Source organism: Neopelma chrysocephalum, unplaced genomic scaffold, assembly GCF_003984885.1.
Source record: "Neopelma chrysocephalum unplaced genomic scaffold, ASM398488v2 Primary Assembly neopelma1_68, whole genome shotgun sequence".
Classification (NCBI taxonomy): domain Eukaryota; kingdom Metazoa; phylum Chordata; class Aves; order Passeriformes; family Pipridae; genus Neopelma; species Neopelma chrysocephalum.
The window spans coordinates 3,867,252-3,880,332 of record NW_020897727.1 but is presented as its reverse complement, the minus strand read 5'-3'; the positions used below and the strand labels follow the sequence as shown (position 1 = coordinate 3,880,332).

At 38.6% G+C, this 13,081-nt stretch overlaps 1 long non-coding RNA gene across 1 annotated transcript in view; it reads left to right on the top strand.

The window, feature by feature from the left end:
• The window catches only part of LOC113968414, a 94,042-nt gene extending 80,961 nt beyond the window's left edge, over positions 1–13,081 (top strand). Inside the window, exons 2-3 of the long non-coding RNA XR_003534499.1 lie at positions 9,200–9,376; positions 10,414–13,081. This is a non-coding gene — a long non-coding RNA (uncharacterized LOC113968414). The remainder of the gene's footprint in view (positions 1–9,199; positions 9,377–10,413) is intronic.

The window sequence follows — 13,081 nt, the reverse complement described above, 5'->3', positions numbered from 1 at the left end:
GCCACTAAATACTAATGACATAAATGGTATCCACTAATGGTCTCTATTTTTATTACAATGCAAAACTTCAATACATTGCAATTACCATTGCTCTAAGGCTGAACCATACACACTGTATAACGCCAACTTCCATCTCCATAGTATAAAATGACATTATTTGTTGTTCAGCCCTGTACTGCAAATGTTGACTGAATGCCCAAGTCAGCAGTTGTAGCTAAAATTCACTCTATTTACAGTCTCACTGTTAACTAATACCCTAAATTGTCAGATATGCCAATGCATTAGACATTTTTCAAAGCCTGCTGCACTAATAGCATGTAAGCATAGCACATGTCTTGTTGTACCTGTCAACAGCCCAGTAACTTTGCAAAGGTAAAGCGTGTCAAAAAAGGGAATTATCTTCTTATGCTTCTCTGTTAAAAAAATCTTTAGTGAGTGATTTTTCTAAAATATTGCAATACAAAAGTGTATTCAACAAAGCTTACTGTCTTGTAACTGGGTTTCTATTTTGCCTTTTTAATGTTAAATTTTAAATTTTTCACACATAATTAGAACAGTGCCTCCTTTTACTTCAGCTATCAAAGAGACAAAAGCTTGCTCTTAGAACTTTGACACAGTGGAAACCTCAATGTTGTTCATAAAACTGGATGAAAACAAGAGCATGGCAAAATATCTGATACATGAATCAGGGGGTGGAGAGGTAATTTAACTTCATCTATGCATTCTGCTTGCCAGAAACTTTCACCAAAAAAAGGAGAGCTAAGTTCATCTCTCAGACTTTCTCACGCCAGTTCATCTCACATAAAACAAGTCCAGTTAGGTTCCCTTCCATTGACTTCAAGAATAACCTCCAGAAAGCTGTAACTTTTGTTTGAAACAGGAGACATTTTTTCTATTTCCATGCAGCTGGGAAGTCATTTACACAAGGAAAACACTGGAGACAAAGTAGGTGTCAGACTTGGTAGCTTTTTACATGCATTTTGTGACACAAGGCAGACAACAGAAACGTGCACACAAAATATTTCTTTTCAAGGGCTGGCTAGTGAGAAGAGTAAAAACTAGGAGACATTAATGCAATTATTACAGAGTTACCAAATACTGCTGGTCCTTAAAAATACACTCCAATTATCCCCCATAACTTTAAAGCACAGAAAACCATTCCACCTGAAAGCAGTACTTTCTTTAAATGTTCTTACTCAGTTTGAATAAAGCTAAACACACACAACTGACTATAGAAGAACAAATGATTTGAAGTACATAGAATAATAATACCTAAATCTTACAACTGAGAATACTGACAGAATATCACTTATTTTTTATTCTTCTTTTCTCTGCCAATAATCTTGAACAACGCAAGTGCTCTCTAATGCAATCTGAACCCACTTCAGTCTTCTAATATTTTGACTAAATAGGTTTTAACATGGATCCCAGTTAACTACCTCTGTTCTACAACTGCAGCGATAAAATGTTCCAATTGAAAATTAAATGGCAGTTTTAATTTCAGAATACAGGATTTCTCAAAAGAACAAATTCATTACTTTAAACATTTGTAGTAAAACACAGCTTTTCTAAATAAGTAAAATATGCTAGCTCATTTTCTCAACTGGGATTTAAAATAATAGCTCCTTTTTGCAATTCAAAATGGTGGGTGGGGGGTTAATTTTTAATCCTCTTGACACATCTTAAAACTGGAAACAAACCAGACTGACTGACTTCACTAATGCAAAAATTAAATATTTGACTACATGCAAAGCATTTATTTTTTTAATTAATTCCCTCCTTTTCTTGAGGAAACTGTTGGGTAACACAACCCATCCTGAGGAGTATTTTGGACCTTTTGAGATGCCATCTTTGACAACCTGTATCATTCACTGTAATTCTTTCTCCTTGCTTAACAATCACATTGTAACAAAGGAGGCACTTAGCTCTTTTTAATAAGACCTTGGACAAAATCTGAGGCCTATCGACTTGAAAGAAAATGTTGATTTTGTTTCAGTTTGTAAGAGTAATGCCTCCAACAGAACAGTAGTAATAGGCCACAGGTCTGCTAATGCCAAGCCAACAAGTGCCCAACCCATTTTTTGTGGTTTTGGTTTTTTACTGTGGTTTCTTTGCTTGTTTGGGAGATATTTCTGTTTGTTTGTTTTATTCTTCGTGACTTGGGGTTCGCAAGTTTGCCTGTATAACTCTCTCTGCAACAAAGCCCAATGTCATTCCCCTAACAGACCACACTTAAGTGAGGTCCCTAATTAGGAAAGCAGCTGCCCTAGAAACCCTGCAGTACCAAGGAGAAAGAAGGAGACACCTGCAGATGCCAAGTCAGATGGTCTCTACACGAGAGTGCTCCCAGGCTCCTAATGCAGGTGCCTTAAGATAGCACAGTTTCATGGTCTGAAACTGGCCCAGGATCTGAACTGTCCTCCCCTAAAAGTCTGTTTCTATTTCAGCCTAAAAAGTGTATGTTCAGTGAGGGCACTGAAATAGAACACAGGTAGGAGCACAGCTGCTGCCTGCAATCAGAGTTACAAAGGTCTCTCTGGTTATTCTGTACATTCCCAGAGTATGTCCGGTGGGTTTCCGAATTCATACACTTGGCAGCTGTCTCTGGGCACCTTTCCCACCCTGTGGCTCAAGTCTCATCTACAGTAAAAAAGAACATAAGCTCTTGTGGAGCATATCTCTGCCTGGTTACACACAGTGAAAACATGCTCCTTCACTGAAAAATAAAAAAAAAAACATGGAAAACAACTAGAGGCTTTCTGTACATTTCAATGGGTGGTCAACCCAGCACTAAACCGAAAGCCTCTTGCACCTCTTACCTGCTTGGAATATCTGGCTTTAGTTTGGTTTTTTTTTTAATATGTAAAGACACTATTTTAAAAAGCACTCCAGGAAGGTTGGCTGCCCGCATCTGTGTTCCTTCCAACGGGAATGGGGTGGAATATTTACACCTAAGGCAATGGGTTTTTTAAGGTGTTTCTTCTGATTACAACAGGACAATGAAACAGCTATAATATATGAAAGCTTTAGACTTCTGTCTTGTAACCATGCAGATGAATAGCTTCAACCTTTGCAAGAAATTGCAGTATAAACCTCTGTTTTATTCCACAGTTATGTCAGAGCACACTATTAATAGAATACTGATAAATGCTACAATAGCTATTCTTTTTCCTCCCCTTTTGCTATTATGCCATTGCCAATACCTCTCCTTTCCCTGGTGCTGTCAGCTGATGCCTGTCTCATAACTCTTGGGGTAACAGCATTAGAAGAAAAAGAAATTAAGTTCAAATAAAGCTGCCAGGTGGAATTCAACATTATGAGATTATGGACTGAATTGTTTTCTGAAGCAGGCACCTATAGGCAGAGTTATACCACTAATGACCTACAAAGAACTTACATATTAAAATTTAATTACTATAATATTATTTAAGAGAAGGAAAAAGATACTAAAACTAAATGTATTTCTTTTTCTAGTAGCTATATGATTTTTATATGGCAAGTAATAACTACCTTCATCTTCTCTGTACATTTCCTAGGGACTGTCTTTGTAGCACCATACATTGCACCATGCTCACATAAATCCAGAAGGGGTTACAAAGTCTTTGTAAAATATGCATGTGACTAATAGGACATTTACCCAAGCCTTTGCCAGTCTGTGTGCCATTCTTGGGCACACAGCTGCATTTGTACAACTCTCTTGTGTTCACTCTTGTGTAGTAAATCTAAAGAGATTGGGAGCTGCAACCATTGGTCCTGTGAGTAAAAATAAATTAGTGACATTATGAAGAAGAACAGACAATATAAAGACTACACAATAACTATGAAGAAACCTAAAAAGTTGGATTTCTTGCAAATACTTGTAAGCCATGCAAGTAAAAATAAATGATTACTTCATTATGACACCAACAGCCCCAAATTATCAGTGTAGAACTGTTTGGATGCCTTTGTTCAGTGAGTGAAATTGTTTAATGTATAAAAGTTATCCATGCTATAATTTATGTCACAAATCCTAGAACCACAGTCAGATACTTCATTCCGATTGCAGCAACTGCTATTGCCATCAGAAGCAACCAGCTCCTTAACTGGCTCTTTCAAGAAAGCCAAATAATGAAGTGCCACAGAGAACAAATATATTTTTTGTTCCCTGAAGCAATGTCTTCAGTGAGTTAGAGGAAACAGCTTTGTTAGAGAAGCCTCTAAGGCTGCAACTGATGTTTTGTCTGCTTTGAAAATTTGTAATTTCTATAGTTCTCAGACTATTAAGGTCAGAGTAAAAATAACACATGTAAAAGAAACTAAGAGAAACAAAAATCTCATTTTCTCAAAAATGTCTAAATAAACTTGGGAAGAATTAGAAACATCTAGATGTGTTTCCAATCTGAACACAATCCAATCCACAAATATTTTGTTCAAAAGGCTCTAGCATGTCCACAGTTAGGAGTAACAGCTTTACCGAGCAATAAATATTTATCTTTTAACATCATGGTGGCAAGTACTGTTGAAACATGCATGCACACATTTTAGGAATTGCTAACATTTGCTCATTACTGGAAAGCCATCTTGGTGAGGACAAACAATCTTATAAAAATGCTGTAATAAAACTAACAAGAAAACTATGAATATAGCATGTGTGAAGCAAGATAGTCAAGGAAAAGAAGAAATTATGTGGTGTTTTCAGGAAATTCACTAGCGGGAATTTCCATGCACAAAGGACCAGACTGGACACTAAAACTGTATTAAAACACTATTTTGGGACTGGAAAAATATTAGCAATGCCAATAGCTGAATGCCAGCAAATGCAAACAGTGTAGGAAATTAGAAGGATGCAGCAATTATGGTGAAACAGATATCAAAAGATGAAAGGAGATCTAAGGACATCTACATAGGTCTGGGAAGGCAGGTAAAACTGAGAAAGGGTACATAAAACAGGAGCTGATGGAAAAGAGGGACTGGCAATTAGAACACAGAAGAAACAAAAAGAAGCTGGAACCTTTATCAGGAGACTTATATAAGGTGATTTGTAAATATATCTTGGTGTGTATAAAAGGCACAAGTTTCTCTTCAGCTGGGTTTCTTGTGTACTTATCTGTAGTTTTAGACACTGTCAGTTTTGGAGATTACATTTTATGCCTATTAGTCTTCCAACATACTGAAACTTTTTGACCTTTTCTGAACAATAAAAGGTATTTTTATGTAATGTAGTTTTTTTCAATCTTTGTTGTGATATCAAATACCTAAAAAATGTTGGTCATGCTTCCCATAGCACAACTATTTCAAAGAACGAACAAACTGAGAGTAAATAAACATGAGTGTTAACTTTAACAATTACCCAAAGGGACACTCAGAAACTGTATTTTAAATGCTTGGAAATTTACAGTTTCTCTCAGAGAAGTCAGAAAGCCAGCACTTTTCACATCCCATGGCCACTTGCATCGATATCTGCTCCAAGAAAACTTGAAACATTCAATTCTGCAAAGTCAGGCTGACAGACTTTGCAAGCCACAATGGAGAAAGTGTTTGTGGCATTAAGATCAGCACTTTTGAAACCTGTTCCTCACTTCCTGCCTGCTGGCTCTGTGGAAGCCTGGTTGTATTCCTATGTATGCAAGCAGGATACAGAGATGGAACATGGCACTAAACAAGAATGCTGCTTCCCCTCATGTTTTCTCACCAAAACTACCCCCTCACACCCCTCCAACTCCTACTCCTCCTTTACAGTGGCTAAATCCAGCAGTCGCAGCCTTTCCAGAAAGCTGTGGCAACTCATAATCTCACAAGAGCACCTGACAGCATTGAGAAGAGGTGACTGAGAGAGGAATCTCTGCCAGAATCTGAAGGGAGGGTGTCAGAGGACGGCCCAGGCTCAGCTCAGTGGTGCAGAGCAATTGGACAGGAGACAACGGGCAGAAACTGATGCACTGGAAGTTCCATCCGAACATGAAGAAGAACTTCTTTACTGTGCAGTGACCGAGCACTGGAACAGATTGTCCTGAGAGGGTGTGGAGTCTCCCACACTGGAGACATTCAAGAACCATCTGGACACAATCCTGTGCCACGTGCTTTGGGATGACTCTACTTAAGCAGGGAAGTGGGACCAGATGACCCACTGTGGTCCCTTCCAACCTGAGCCATCCTGTGATGTCCCTGCCACCAGATCATTCATGTGACTTCAGAAAAGCTCCAGCTGATTCCCTTATCCTGTACCACTTGTATTCATGTTGCAGACATAGCATCCAAGTTTCTCTTCTCCTCATCCCCACTTTTAAAGCTAGAAGCAGTTTGAACAAGCAAAACACTGAACTGAGAGCCCACTGGCTAACATCTGGTTACTGTTTGTATTCAGTCTTTCATATCTGTGTTTAGAGTTAACAGGAGTTTACTTGCTATAGCCCACCTTCACCTGGAATCTTCTTCACCTCTCCCTTTCATATTTACCTTAAACCCCAAATATCTGAGATGTCTAACCATGGGAATGGATCAGAATAGATTTAAAGAAGTCTGCACAATGAAGGTGAAGAGCTACAGATCTCTTCACATAGCTGTGCACTAAGCAGTAAGCAGCTGAATTAAATGCAATAGTAAAGCAGAGCTGAATTTTCAGATGCACCCCCTCCACTTGCTATGTCTTTCCTAGTAATAGAGATACTGCTCAAAAACATAAAACCTAACTAGCTGGTATAAACTAACTTTACATAAGCAGTTATGACCTAAACAAAGTTTGAACAGTACACAGCCTCTGGGTACTCTTTTGAGTACATTTTGAGTTTAAATTTAGATTTTTATTGCCCTTGGAATGCTGAAATAAACTTTCAGTCCCACTGGTGCAACTCCAGGAAGAGACTATATTAAATTTCTCTGTTCGTGAAGGTGTGTGCCTTCCTTCTATTCATTACCAGGCATGCAAGTCACATAATAAAGCTGAGCTGGTTTTATTCTTATACAATGTGCACCTTATTATGGTTAGCAGAATTCTGCAAGGGCAGTTCCCATTAGCAAGTGTTATCACGTAAGAGCCGAGAATCACATCAGGGGGCTGTGGGATTGAAAACACAGATCTGACACACACCAGGGCCTATCAGGGAATGGTCACAGATTTAGTTCTTTACTTCTCTAGCCTGGGATAGATATCCCCATTTTCCCTGTTTCTGCATAACAACATTTAGAACTAACTCAAATCAGACTAATCAGATTACTAAAATGGCAGTGCGAAAACAAAACAGAAAAATTAAACAACTGAGTTTTGAAAAGTCAAGCCAAGGATTCGCTTATTTGACAAGGCAAAAAGTCTTGAATACCCTAATATTAGTAACATGTATGAGCCTTATGCATCTAACATCTTACTAGCAAAAGAATAAAGTAGGCATTGTTAGGTACAAGTAGCATTAACAGCATGGGAACAACCTGACATACTAGTAAAATTAAAAATCTATTGTTTTGTCTGAGGTTTCTTCATCACCTCTCAAAACAGATCTGTCTTGGAGTCAAAACAATTTAGTTAACTGGGAACAGGGAAACATTACAAATCACAAGGAAAGATTCACCCATTCCATTAGTTGCTTAGCTATGTAACTGGAGGAAACATTCCTTGTTTCAAACATACAAATCCATAATGCTGCACAGGCCCTGGGCAGAACATTTAAGGTAACAGTTTTAATATATGATGAAGCAGAGACTCCTACACACGAGAACAGATGCAAATCAACACTTGCCTAAATAAATAAATAAATAAATAAAGTAAGTTGCTTTGTGAGTTTAAAGTTAGGCAGATTTCAATGAGCTGAAAATAGTGTTCGGGACAAAACAGCAGTAACCATGCCTATGAAAAAGAAACTATAACCAGTCTATCTCTTGACGCATCTTATCATTATCTTATTGATGTTCTCTTATCAAAATCTCATTCAGTTCTGCTTTTATGTCAAGCAAAGGTCGTAAGTCTTCGAGGCACTGTGCCCCTGCCATAAGTTGTAGAGTCACATTGGTAGCAGAAACACACCTGTCTGGGAGAAATTGGACAGAGATTATCCAAACCTTTACCCCGCTAATAGCAGCTATAGCTGGTATGAAATTCATGTTAACTTAGAGCATGAAACACTTTATCAATATAGTTCTCCATTGAATTATTTGCATTTCAAGATGGTTTGGAAGGGAACACCTATCGTTCTAACCATGTTCATTATAGCAGAAGAGAATTTGTGATCTAACATCTAACAGTAAGTTTAAAGAAGAAACTGTCATTTTGATGGCTCATTTTTGAGATTTATATTTTGTGGTGGATTTATGGAGTTTTTTATGTTATTTAAAGACAGAGAGGAAGTTTGAGGAGAAAGCTGGGAGAACGTTTATTTTTAGACACTGTCTCAGCAATACAGTCAAACTGACAGTGTTTCTCCAATACCCCTTACTCAGAGGAAAGCTTGTGATTATTTCTTCTTTCTGCATACAACATAATTGAAAATTGCTTAACCTTTCCTTCCTCTTCAGCTCCTAACCTATTCAGCTAAAACTGGTTTAGATGGACTTCTCTTTTGCTGGTTTAGGGGGGCTTCTTCCATCTTTTGGCTTCACTTCTAGATCTTTCCAAAGTTGTTTCTTCCACAATAGCCTGCAATTTGTGGTTCTCGCCCTTTCTCCTCTTCTACAGTATTTTGAAGTTTAATTTTATACCTTTTACAAGGCTTTTGATTTTTTTTTTGTAACTCCTACTGCTGCTTTTTCTTTATGCTTTTATAGACATTGATAACATTATGAATTACATTATGCTGCACAGAAATAAAGCTCACTAGAATGGAAACTCGCTGCCATTTTTTTCTCCAGTTTTTGCAAGGCATTGAGACTCCCTATGAATTTATTTTAAAATCTCCTTTAATCCCCCCACTGGACTGATGTTTCCTTTCAGAAAAGGAGGACATTGTTCCAGCCAGAAGAAATGACATAGCGTGAAGGAAGTGAGAAAAAAAAGTCCTGAGTCATGAAAGCAAAGAAATACAAGTGAAACAGACTTGAGAAAGGATTAAAATCCACAAACTGGAAGGGACAGAAAAGTAGGATGGAGCTCTAATTGAAAGGAAATAGAGGACTGACTCTAGGTAAGAATTAGGTAGATCAAGGAGGGAATACTTGACCAAGGGAGAGCTGAACTAGCAGATAGCTCTCACCTTTTAGCTCCATTCATCATTCTCCCTCTGTCTTCTGTTCCCAGGGAGAGCTGGGAGCCCTTCCGACAAACTTTCTCTGGCCACAGTCAATGTCGAAGCTTGAAAGAAAAGCACTCGGGACAGGAGCTGTTCTCAGAAGGTCACACAAACACTTCCAGCATGTAGTGATGGACCTGCACTGTCCTTCCAAGGGTGGGAGGAATATCTGGGCTCCAAGGAATGTAAGTCAGTTCTTGTTCCCACATCACCAAGGAAAGGGAAGACCTGTATCTAAAGTCTGCCAGTTGACATGTTTTGTGAATAAGTGCTTCCCTTCTTTCCTGGTACTCTGGAAGTCTGATTGCTGTGGAGGCAAAAACCCACTGCTAAGAGCTGGGCCCATTGCAGCTGTGTGTCAGCAGAGCCCTAAATACAGCCATCAGTAATGAACCACCACCCTGGACCACTGACCACAGCCCCTGTGCCTCCCCTGTGTGCAGCCTGGCTGACTCCCTGCAGGCCTTTTTGTCAATTAGAGAAGCAATTTTGGTTTTTCGCTGTTCATTAACCTCCTTTCTACTCCTAAACACTATTTTGAAAAAATCCATGTTTACAGTAACTAAGTGCACTGTGCACTCATCAAAATGAGTACTGTAGTTAAATCAGAGCCCACAGTTACAGACACACTGCTTAAATCACCATTTTTGACCATTCTGTCATGTGAGGTAACAGCACTTAAAATGAGGGCTGTGCCAACTAAAAAAGCTGAAAAGGTCAATATTTTCTGCAATTATTCCCAGGGAATGCCCAACTGGATTTTAAAAAACTATGATCTTTTAATATTCATCTTTCTGAATAGGATGTTAAAAAGTAAATCCCCCTGAGCATCATGGCTATACTTTAAAGATGATTCCAGCAATAAAAAAGATTTCACATGGATAACTGATATACTTTCTACTACACGGAGGGGAAAAAAAAGAAGAAATACCCCAAGCTATGACAAGTTTGCGGTATAGGTGAAATATGATAGTAATTGACATCCTAACAATAGGAGACTATAAAGATACCCTGAAATTATTTCCTTTTCTATTTCTTCCCTATCTGCTCTTCCTCCTCTGTTTCTTCAGTAAGGCAGATCTACCAGCAAGGCAATTTAATCTTCCAGGGATAAAGAAAGGCTTCCTTGTCTAAGAAAAATAAAAACTTCTACTGGTCAAGGACAGAAAGCCCAAGAGAAGGAATTATCTACTGACAGTGAGCTATGTTTTTTTATCTCTAGGAACGGAAGCAGCAGTATTCTGGAAGAAATAACATTGATTTAGCTAGAACGTAAGGAAGACATCTTCTGTTTGATGTATGCAGCCTTCTGGACAAGGGTAGGACAATAGCTTGTATTCCCTGAACAAAATACCTCCTACTGCGTTTTCACTACCATTTACTGAGAAGAATTTTATTCCCTTGTAACATTTAACTCTGAACCATACGAAACTTCACGCTCAGCCATGAGCCTGGATGGATGCTTATGTAAGGAACTACCAATAGGATAATTCTTCTGGGCTCTTATGCCATGTATAACTGGGACAGGGAAGAGTTGTTGTCCCATCCTGTATGGATAATAAATTAATCCACGCCAGCCAAAGAAACAGGTACAATTTACCTCCTTGGTAAAACAGATACAGAAACTAAACCTCACATATTGCATAACTTTACCATGCAGAGCAACCTTTTTTTAATGGTTTTTGCTACTGCACTTCACAACATAGCAGTATGCCAGTCAGGGTCAATAATGTTTAATGAAGTAACTTATTAGTCAAAGAAACAAACTTGCTAATTTGGGCTTATGTGTAAGTACAGAACAAGCCTCCACATCTGTCTTCTTCACAAATGCACATTTGCCATCCACCTTAAAAGCAGCTGAGTATTCCTTGTGCTTCCTTCTAAAGGAATGTTCCAGTTTTCAAAAGGCCACTTTTATCTGCTAGTTTAGATATAAAACAACTCTTGTACTTCTGTTATCTAGCCTGAAGGCATACACAGCCAGTAAGCTTATGCTTAAGCGCTTTAACTTTGAGAACATGAAGCACCTTGTTGCTTTCAACTGGACCAACATATTTTTCACATCAAGCACATTTTAAGTGTTTTGCAAAACAGTAGGCTTCTCAACAGAGTAACTAGATATATTGGTATCTATCTCCATCCTCTCCTGAGGAACCAATCACAGATATGGGTAGTCAGTACTTCAGCCAGAATTAACGTATTACTGGTTTCCAGCAGAGACCCTAATACTCTATATCAACAGGGTTCTTCTAAACAAGAAAAAAAATTAAGTTAGAAAAGCAGAAGCACAGCACGAACAACCTATAAAAATAGTGGAAAAAACTGAGAAGGGCTACTAAAGGCAAGAATTATTTTAAGTTAATCTCCGGGATGACAGGCAGTCAATACACAAACAGGCAGGCACAAACCCAGTTACCACAGTAAAGAGGCTCTCCTCATGACTGGCAGGGCTCAAGTATTGGGCCTTATGAGAAGAAAGATTACTAAAGCAGTCAAAACTGAAAAGCTGCACAACTTGTAGAGGAAACTCAGCAAATGAGCAACTGTAACAGAAGGAATGTACGAAATATGTCTCCAGATATAAAGGACTGTACTTCTACAGCACATTACTGATGTTGCAGGCAAAGACAAACTGCTGTGGCAAAGGGTTTAAAACTCTGCCACAAGTGGTCACATGTGGCCAGGGCTTACCTCGCTTGCTCAAAAGTGTTTAGTGCTTCCTACCGTGCAATAGTCCTTCTGCTTCAAGCTTGCAAAAACACTTTCCTGATGTACAGCTGCAGGAAGAAGTGTCTTGCAATCTTCCTCTGGCCCTGAGAACATACACAGGGTTAGTCTAACCTGGCCACAGTGTAACAGGAGGAAAATTTCCATAAACTGCAGGGGCTGAGCGAAAAGCACCTGAGTCAGACAGGAACTCACTCAGCTGCGCTGTGTACAACAGCCTTTGTGCAGAAGCATTCATTAGACACTAGTGTAGGTACAGTAAGACAGAAACACAGTGTGATATGATGTGCTGTCACCATTAAGGTAGGATGTGACAGATACATTTGGAAAATATAAAATATGTTCACACAGCTTCAAATTAAGTGGATACATGTGAAGCCAACCTGAATGAACAGCCCTGCCTTCTTTGGAACATGCTGACACCAACAGCATTGATCAGATCACCTCCTAATTATATCAATTTACAAACAACACCCCAATGTTGTATTTGCAACATCTTCAGCTTTGTTCAAAGCACATTACAGTAAGGGAACATTAAAAACATATTTAAACATTAAACTAAAATTACCGTTCTGCAGTTGATCTGTGGTTATACAGAACTCATCTTTGCAGCTGCTGAAGTGCAACCAAAGGGATTTGGCTGCATTACCACTGTTATGAGCATAAAGCAGTCACAACCAAACCTGTGGGTAGTGACTAATTGGCCCAGGGAACTCGAGCATCAGCTTGCCTGGTTTCTGAGGAGTGAATACGATGACCATCTCAGCTATAAAAACACACAAAACTGTGTCAGAAACAAAATTTGTATTTGTCCTTGATATTCTGTTCTATACATTTTTATAAGCACTTCACTTGTTTTGTCTTAAAACAGCTCCAAAACAGTTCAACTATTTCCATTCCCACTTCCCAGGACAAGTCTTCAAATCTTAGGTACCCTCTGAAAGACTGGTGGTGTCTACCAGCAGAGGGGAGATGGTTTCTTCAAAAAACCATCTACCATTTCAAGAGAAAATAGTAACAGATATTATTTAAACAAATACCTTACTTGATATGTTAATTTCAATGGATGTTATTCTTTTTCTGCACCTTTAATATAAATATTTTAAGTAGGTAAAGTTTGACATGGGACTAGAACTGGTTATGCACCAAAACCCCTACACTGA